This window comes from Lepidothrix coronata, unplaced genomic scaffold (assembly GCF_001604755.1).
Source record: "Lepidothrix coronata isolate B3197 unplaced genomic scaffold, Lepidothrix_coronata-1.0 Scaffold11, whole genome shotgun sequence".
NCBI classification, from domain to species: Eukaryota; Metazoa; Chordata; class Aves; order Passeriformes; family Pipridae; genus Lepidothrix; species Lepidothrix coronata.
This window is the reverse complement of record NW_016690191.1, coordinates 1,946,465-1,954,073: the sequence shown is the minus strand read 5'-3', so window position 1 is coordinate 1,954,073 and position 7,609 is coordinate 1,946,465. Positions and strand designations below refer to the sequence as shown.

The following is a 7,609-nucleotide window of genomic DNA, read 5'->3' as shown; positions in this document are numbered from 1 at the left end:
ACTCTAAATTTCCATTTGCACTGCTTGAGTCAGACTCTGGTTTTCTGTTTACCTCAGTGAAGTAACTAGAGTTATAAATTGTGAATATTCATAACAAAGTGTTCTCAGATAACCTACAAATCGTATCAGATATTATTTAACTAATAACTTGAAATGATAAACAGAACCAAAAAAAAAAAAAAAATACTAAACCAAAAATCCAGCAGAGTATTTGCAGACCATTCATAAACAGGAGAAAGAGATTAAATGTCAGATAAACAATTCATTATGGATTTTTCATTCAGTCTATGTGTGAACATGTGACCAGAGAAAACCAGCTATATCCATTCTCTAGTTTTTTGCTTTAAATGAGCATGCTCGGATTAGGCTATTGTTTAATTGGGTTACAGAAGCATTTCATAAGAAGGGCTTCCCCATTTATCACTCAAAAAAATATTAGAATTAAAAAAAAAAAAAAAAGTGAGGACAACGACCCTTCTGGAGTCTGAGTACATATGTTCAAAGTAACTGTGCTGCATAAGCCAACAGAAAATTGGCCCCCAAAATGACTTATAAAGGGATTTTGTAAGACATGAACAGAACAGCATGGGCTCTGGCTAGGCAAAGAATTCAGAGTTGTAATAGAAAACATTTATTTGGCTACAGCTAAACATCCCAACACATGTTAGCATTTGCTGCCAATATGCTTCCTAATTAAGAACAACATAAAATCATAGGAAATCCTGTATCCCTGTCTTCATGCACTTTCCTTGTATCTTCAGTGTCCTGGCTCTGTTTCTCAAGTATAGCCTGCACAAGAGAAAGGTTAATTCAAAAGTAATGTTTTGCCAGCCATTAACTGTGTTGTCATTAACAAGATTAATGTACATTCCACTATGCATCACCAAGTGCATTCCCCCTCCCACCCCCACCCACCCCTTAAACAACTGCTCCTATTAAAACCTAATGAGCACAGCACAATTTAAAGAATAGCACCATTTCTGTTGGGCAAAGTGTCGTCTGTAAACCATATCAAGCTGCAGGATTATTATGGATCTAATTGAAGGGCAGCTGAAAAAAAAATCTGTTCTCTCTTGGACTATGAAGTCCTGGCCATGTTTATATATTTTATCACAATGAACAGATTTCAAGACGAAGGACAGACTAGTATCTGTTTTATTTCCTAGCCCACTCTTCCTTCAATCTCTACTCTTTCTTCATCTGAAACCATTCAGAGGCTCCCACTGTGCACAGTCCCACACCCAGGTTACCTCCAACTCATCATCCAGTGATTACTGCACAGATAAACAGTTGACTGGATCCTTCTAAACAATCATGAGATACATTTTTTTATAAACTGCTCTTAGAGGACCCTAATTCATCAGCATGGATGGAGACTGGATTCTCTTGCCCAGCCAAATTCACTCTGTTTTTCCCAGCGGAAGCAGCAAACAAATTGCTGGGCAATTTTATGTGGTGCTCCTCCTTCTTTTTCATATTGAAGGGGCCACCGGTTTGGAGATCAAAAGATCAGTCATGAGACGCTTCCAGGTTTTCATCAAGTTCTTGAGAATTCTCAGAATTATTTATTTTATTTCCAGAAAATCCATACTCTCTGCCCTGCTCTTTTCCTGTTTCATCGCTTTACATTTCTATTCCCTCCACAACTTTTTATTTTTTTTAAATCTATTTATTGTGTGTTTTTCTTGGCTCATTCTCACTTTCCATTTTTCATTATTAGTTCTTTATGATCTTCTGTTTCCTTTTTTTTTTTCTCTGTCATGGCTGCTCTCCCAGTTGTTCTCCTCTGGGGCCCTGAGTTTCCCTTAGCTAATGAAACTAGAGCTGCCTACCTCCCTTGCTTTTGCAATCCAGCTGTTTCCTTTTTAAAATATAAACTCATCTTTATTCAGTGAAGTTCCTGTGCAGGGTCTGATCCTTTAAGAGGAGATTGCATTTTGTGACAGCAAGTGGGAGGGAAAAAATAAATGTTGCTGGAGGAAAAGCCCTTTGGGTAGAAATCCAACCAGCTTGCTCCTGAAAGGCAGAGACTTCTCCAGTAAAACTGGGTCGTTATTTTACTTAGCACCTTTTGGCACCTTGACATTGCAAAAGTCTCCTCATCAGTCTCCCCTCCCTTTTCCTCCTGAAACCTCCCACCTTGAAAGCTTAACGTTTCCTGGCCGCTGTGAAAGTGTAGTCCAACTAACACCACAAACCTGGATTTTATATGATTAGTCAGTGAAAACTTGCCAACTTTTAGGTGCAGCCTGCCAAGTCAAGTCAATTTACTGTGCTGCTTTGACTGTGCAAGTAGGCCTTAATCCCCCTTTAATCTCCAGTGTACCCTTGACATCATGGAAATTACTTACGAAGCTAATGTCATCAGATGATCCATGTTAGCTATTTCAGTGAATGTTCTTCTGCACAATAGAGCAAGTTTACCTTGCAAGACACAGGCCCCAAAATATTTTCGCTTAATGAGCCCAGCAGATATCATCTTACAAATGGGGAATGAAAACTCCTTCTTCTGCACTGTAACTCCCCAAGCCTCATGTGACTTGGAATTTACATGCTAGCCAAGCATCAGGTCAGTGTATTTTATTTCATGTCTGATTGATTGGATAAAGAGATTTGCATAGTAGCCACAACAGCCACGAGTTATTAGGAAGGCAAGTTTCCCTTTTCAACTCTGCAAGGCCCCTCTTGCACCGAAAATATTTGTCCAACATAAAAATCTCTACAAGAATAATTTTTGATAGTTTGTTCAGCCATCAAGGGCATAAAGGAAATGGAAAAATCATGCCATGATGTGCTTGTGGCAACCAAGGTGAAAATTAGCATGTCTAACAGCAAGGAGCTAACTTTGGTATTATTTATTGATTTAATAATAAGGACTTCCATTCATATAGTCCTCTTTATATCAAAATGACCCATAGTGCTTCACACCCCCAAAAAAATTATGTGCAACCTATGTAAAAGTATTGTTTCACCCATGACAGGAGCATTACCAGTGCTGGAAGAGGGATGGGACACACGGCCATCTCCTGGGCAGCCTGTGCTAAGGCTAAGACCAGGGTTTAAGACAGGAAGTGCAAGGAGTACTATATACCCTCGCATCTATAGGATGAGCTCATGATTTGGAGAGGAGCAAGGTCACTGGGGTCAGCTATCTCCTGTAAAAGAAGGAAAGCCTAGAGGGCTCATTTTAAAGGTCTGCAGAGGTGAAGCTTGCCCTTGTGTCAGGAGGGTAGTGCTCTGCATAGGCCGTTTGTGATTAAGGACTGACTCATTAGTGTCTTAAAGGAAAGAGGAACACTTATGAATGCTGCTTCCTGGATCACTCAAGAGGCTTTTAGGAGTGCCTTGTGCCAGCACCGTCTTACCTCTCCCTCATTTAGGTTTGACATTGCCTTTTGGAAGCCAAGGAGATGTCTAACATTCATTTGCATGGGAACAGGACCAGATAATTCACTTGTGATACAAGATGAGAAAATAACACACAGCAGAACCTCTATGACCAGCCAGACCCCTAGGAAAAAAAAAATCATATACATCTATAAAAATGAAGGTGTAAAAGATTGCACGTGCTCTGTATCTGTCTGCAAAACTCCTTCTTGGCTTGAAAAGTGCAAAACTGGATTTGCTGGGCCAGTATTTACATATGCTCTTGGCCCATTTGAGAATAACACACCAACTTTTCTTCAACACATCTCTATTCAACTAAAACTTTATTCACTGTGAGAGGAGATCTCTTCCCCAGACGTGGCCCCTGGGACAGCAAACAGCAGCTCCATGTCGAAGGACATTACAACAGTTGAAGAAGAAAGTAAGATACAAATCCAGATTCAAAGCTTACGTGGTGAATAGATGTCTCCATCAATGGTGCTAATCTGAGTCAGCTTGTGAGAAAAAGGGCAAATAAAAATTAACCTGGGCAACAAAAACTAAGAGGGAGTTTAATTAGGATGGTAAAGTGCAGCCACCCTGTTTGAGATTTCACTAATATACTGAGCTTGCAGCCTCCCAAGCTCTCACAGCAATTTTTAACTAACAGATGCAGTCAAGCTTTCCGTTTTATATTGCCATCATAACTCATGATACACAATCTTGGGCTGCTTTCAGAAGGTCTGTAGAACGAGGCCAGCTTGCGATTTCATACCGGGGGCTGCGGCGCTGCTCCGCTGCCAGCACCTGTGCCCGACATCTGATCTTAGGGCTGGAGCACATCCTCTCCCCCCTCTCCCCTCTGTGGGACTGGCTATGCCAAGCCAGCTAAGAAGCATTCCAGCAGATTATGAAGTACAACTATCTTGGCCCTCACTGCTCAGAAGAAACTGGACCTGGCAGGAATTTCACACGCCATTCCCGTGGATCTAAAGCGAGCTATATGGGTAGGTCTGTAAGGCAGTTTCTGTCCATGTGCTCATCTGTGACCATGAGACATGCAGATCCCGAAATGCTATGATTAGGTCAAGGATAATGGCAGGGACAACTGCTGCGTTGAAACATGGGATCAATGAAATGAACACATTCTTAGAAAAGGTGGCAAAGACGTAAATGGGAGTCACTGATGCTTCCAGAGAATGGCTTGGATTACTGAATCCATACGAGCAAGGGTGTACCAAACATGAGGGAGAGAGGTAATGGGAAAACACATCATCTCTGGTACTGCCTCAGGAATATTAAGGCCTCCTCAACAAAGGCCATTATCTCTGAGCCAGGTATTTGGATAGAGGGAAGTATGAGCCTAACTCTAAGGTTCCACAGCTCTGATCCTCCTGGGACAGTGACAGGAACGAAACAGTCTGTTCAGAAATCCCTCAACACTGTCATTCTTTTTATAGATCCCAAAGCAATGGAATGAAGAATGGAAAAACGCTTTGGTGTCACAAAGTGCACAGGAGGGGTCACAACAGATCAGATGATTGAAAAGAAAAATGAGAAATTCGTCTTCTCCTGAACTGTAAAAATGGGGAGGGGGGGGGAAAGAAAGTTCACCTCTCCCAGCTGAATGATCCAAAATGGCTTCTCTTTAGTCAGGGCTTCTGTCCAGAATATTCAAGTCCCCACAAAAAATGCTGCAGCTGTTTTAAAGTGTATCAGTGAACATTTCCCACCAGTTTTGGGGGTCAGTGCTCTGACTCCTGGATGTCAGGCAGGTGTGCTAAATGGGGCTAAGGCCAGTCCCACAAGAGGTATCCAGGCATCTCACTCCTATTGAAGTGCCTAAATATCTTTGTGGTTATGGCCTTTAATCTTTGCATGAGCTGCAATCCCAGCAGAGAAATCTGAGTCCTCTAGATGAAATCTTCACTTCTGCCTGATCCAGGGTAATTCCAAGGATTACTGCTCAGAATATTGGGAGAATCGACTGTCATGCTGTTTCCATGCAGACAGCACTTTAAAATACTCAGCTAAGACTAGATGCACACCGAGCTCCAGTGTCAAGCTGAAGGATAGGAATTGAAGTGAAATCCTATTAACCAAGGGCATTACAGTCATTAAGTGAAGCACTGAATGCAATTTTGTGTTGAGGAACAAGGGGAAGGAGATAAAAAAGGAAACTACATCTCATGAGGGAAGGGAATTCCCTGTCCTCTCAGAGGTAAATTTTGGGCTTCAGTGACGTCTAGAAGTTTCAGAAGCAAGATGTACAGGAACTGACACATGTTATTTTTTTTAATTCTCTTTTTTTTTTTTTAGTGCAAGACTTCATGCTTGGTCTTGTAGCAAGCCTGATACTTTATGTGCCCTTGTGCCCTTTAGTGCTAAGGGAACTGATAGACTTTATAGTCCTGCAAATAGAAAGCATTCCACCTGCATCCGCCAAAGCATTTAAAGATTCTATTAATCTGATGTCTTAATTGTTTCTGAGATTAGGAAACAGCAGGGCCTTTGTTCCTACAGCCTGGGTGCTCTTCTGGAGAAGTGGCAGAGGTTGTTTGGTTTTTGTATATTGAGGTTGTTAATAGGACAGGGAAAGGAACATGACTCAGTGCAGGTGATTCATAAGGGTCGCTGACTACAAGCCAGTTTCTTTGAAACCTCATGACATTTCACAAATCAGGAATAAAAATATTCTACTGGGTTGTCCCTGCACAGTAGCTCTGTGGCCACAGAGCTCCTGTTCCACCCATTTACTGCTGTTGTCTGCCAAAAGCACAAATTATGTTTGCTCACATTTCAGGGCTGTTAAATTAGGAGCAAAAGACTTTTCTGCTTGGATTTTATGCCAAGTGAAGTAGGAGATTCAGACTGATTGTGGCTCTTTCCCAATATCAAGATGGAGTCAGAGCAGGAGGAGAATGAGATTACTAGAGGGAACAAGAACAGAGAGAGATCAAAAAGAGATAAAAAAATATTGTTGCAGGAAAAATGGAAACAAAAGTTGGAAAAATCAGGCTACTTAGTCACTACTGGGCTGCTGAGGCAAGAAGACTAGACATTATTGAACAAGATAGTCCATAGCCACTGGGGAAGCAGTGTCCCTACTATTCACTTTAAATGTACAGAAACAAGAAACAGCAAAAAGGAGATGGTAAATGTGTTACACAACTTGGGCAATGCCCTGCTCAAACCAGAAGAGAATATGATGGAGATCAGGAACTATAAAGGGAAGCAATAATAAGACCTAAGCATGTGTAAAGCATTTTATGGAGAGGTATCTAACAGCAAAGCTTGGATGATCCAGCAGTGATTTGGCCTTAGGTCTGCGGGGATAGAGATGGATCAGAGTGAAGAAATAGACTTTCCATATACCACCTGGAAAAATCAAGTAGTACAAGTAAGATCAGATCTGGACATCTGATTGTAAATGTACCTGTGAGCTCCAGGACAGTCCCTCCTTTTTCCATGCTTGTCTTCTTCACAGCCAGGATGGCCCAAGCTAACAACATTTTGAGTGTCCCTTACCATGTATGCATGAGCACCTGCTGGGTTTTGTTGCCAGAAATGCCTCTCAGCCACTACCCAGCCACACAGAGTTTTACAGCAGAGCAGACACTTTATGGAGTGGCACAGCCAACTCACCCTGTTGACTTTCTGGTAGCAATAGATTTTTTTCCTTCGCTTGAGACGTCTATGAGCTTATTTACAGAGTCAATTAACAAAAGATAACCTCCCATTGTGCAATCATCAATAAATCAATTGTGTTAATACTATCTTGGAATGTCCTCCACTATTTACTTTAATATTGTTGACTGTTGGCACTTAAGAAAGGCAGCACCTTCAAGTTTCACTTGATTATGGGCAAATGGATTTTGTAGTAGCCATTAATAAACATAAATTGTTTTGGAAAATATTTAAGTTTGTCAAATTTAACCACTTGCTGAGCATTAAAAACTACCCCTTATTGAACATGTTTGAGAATTACTTCAAGAGACACAGTCCCACACTGTAAGATTATACAATTGTACCTATGTATTTTGTTGGCTTACCGTTCTTACAGCTCTTTCCAACAGCGAAGCATGATTATTGACATAAACATATAAGTTAAGACTTAATTAAGCTCAGGAAAGTGCTTTTCTATCATTTGGCAGACTCCTATCCCAAACAGTTTACTTATCCATAGGTGACTTGTTGCTGCATTTACTCACAGTGAGTAGCACTTTACTCTGTGAGCAATCCC

At 41.1% G+C, this 7,609-nt stretch overlaps 1 long non-coding RNA gene across 1 annotated transcript; it reads right to left on the bottom strand.

Annotated features, from left to right (window-relative positions):
- Positions 1-722: 722 nt before the first annotated feature.
- Positions 723-4,231, bottom strand: LOC108492556. Its single transcript, XR_001873146.1, has 3 exons — positions 4,142-4,231; positions 3,839-3,881; positions 723-789 (listed from the first exon to the last, which is right to left on the bottom strand). It is a non-coding gene; the product is annotated as an uncharacterized LOC108492556 (long non-coding RNA).
- Between the last annotated feature and the right edge of the window lie 3,378 nt (positions 4,232-7,609).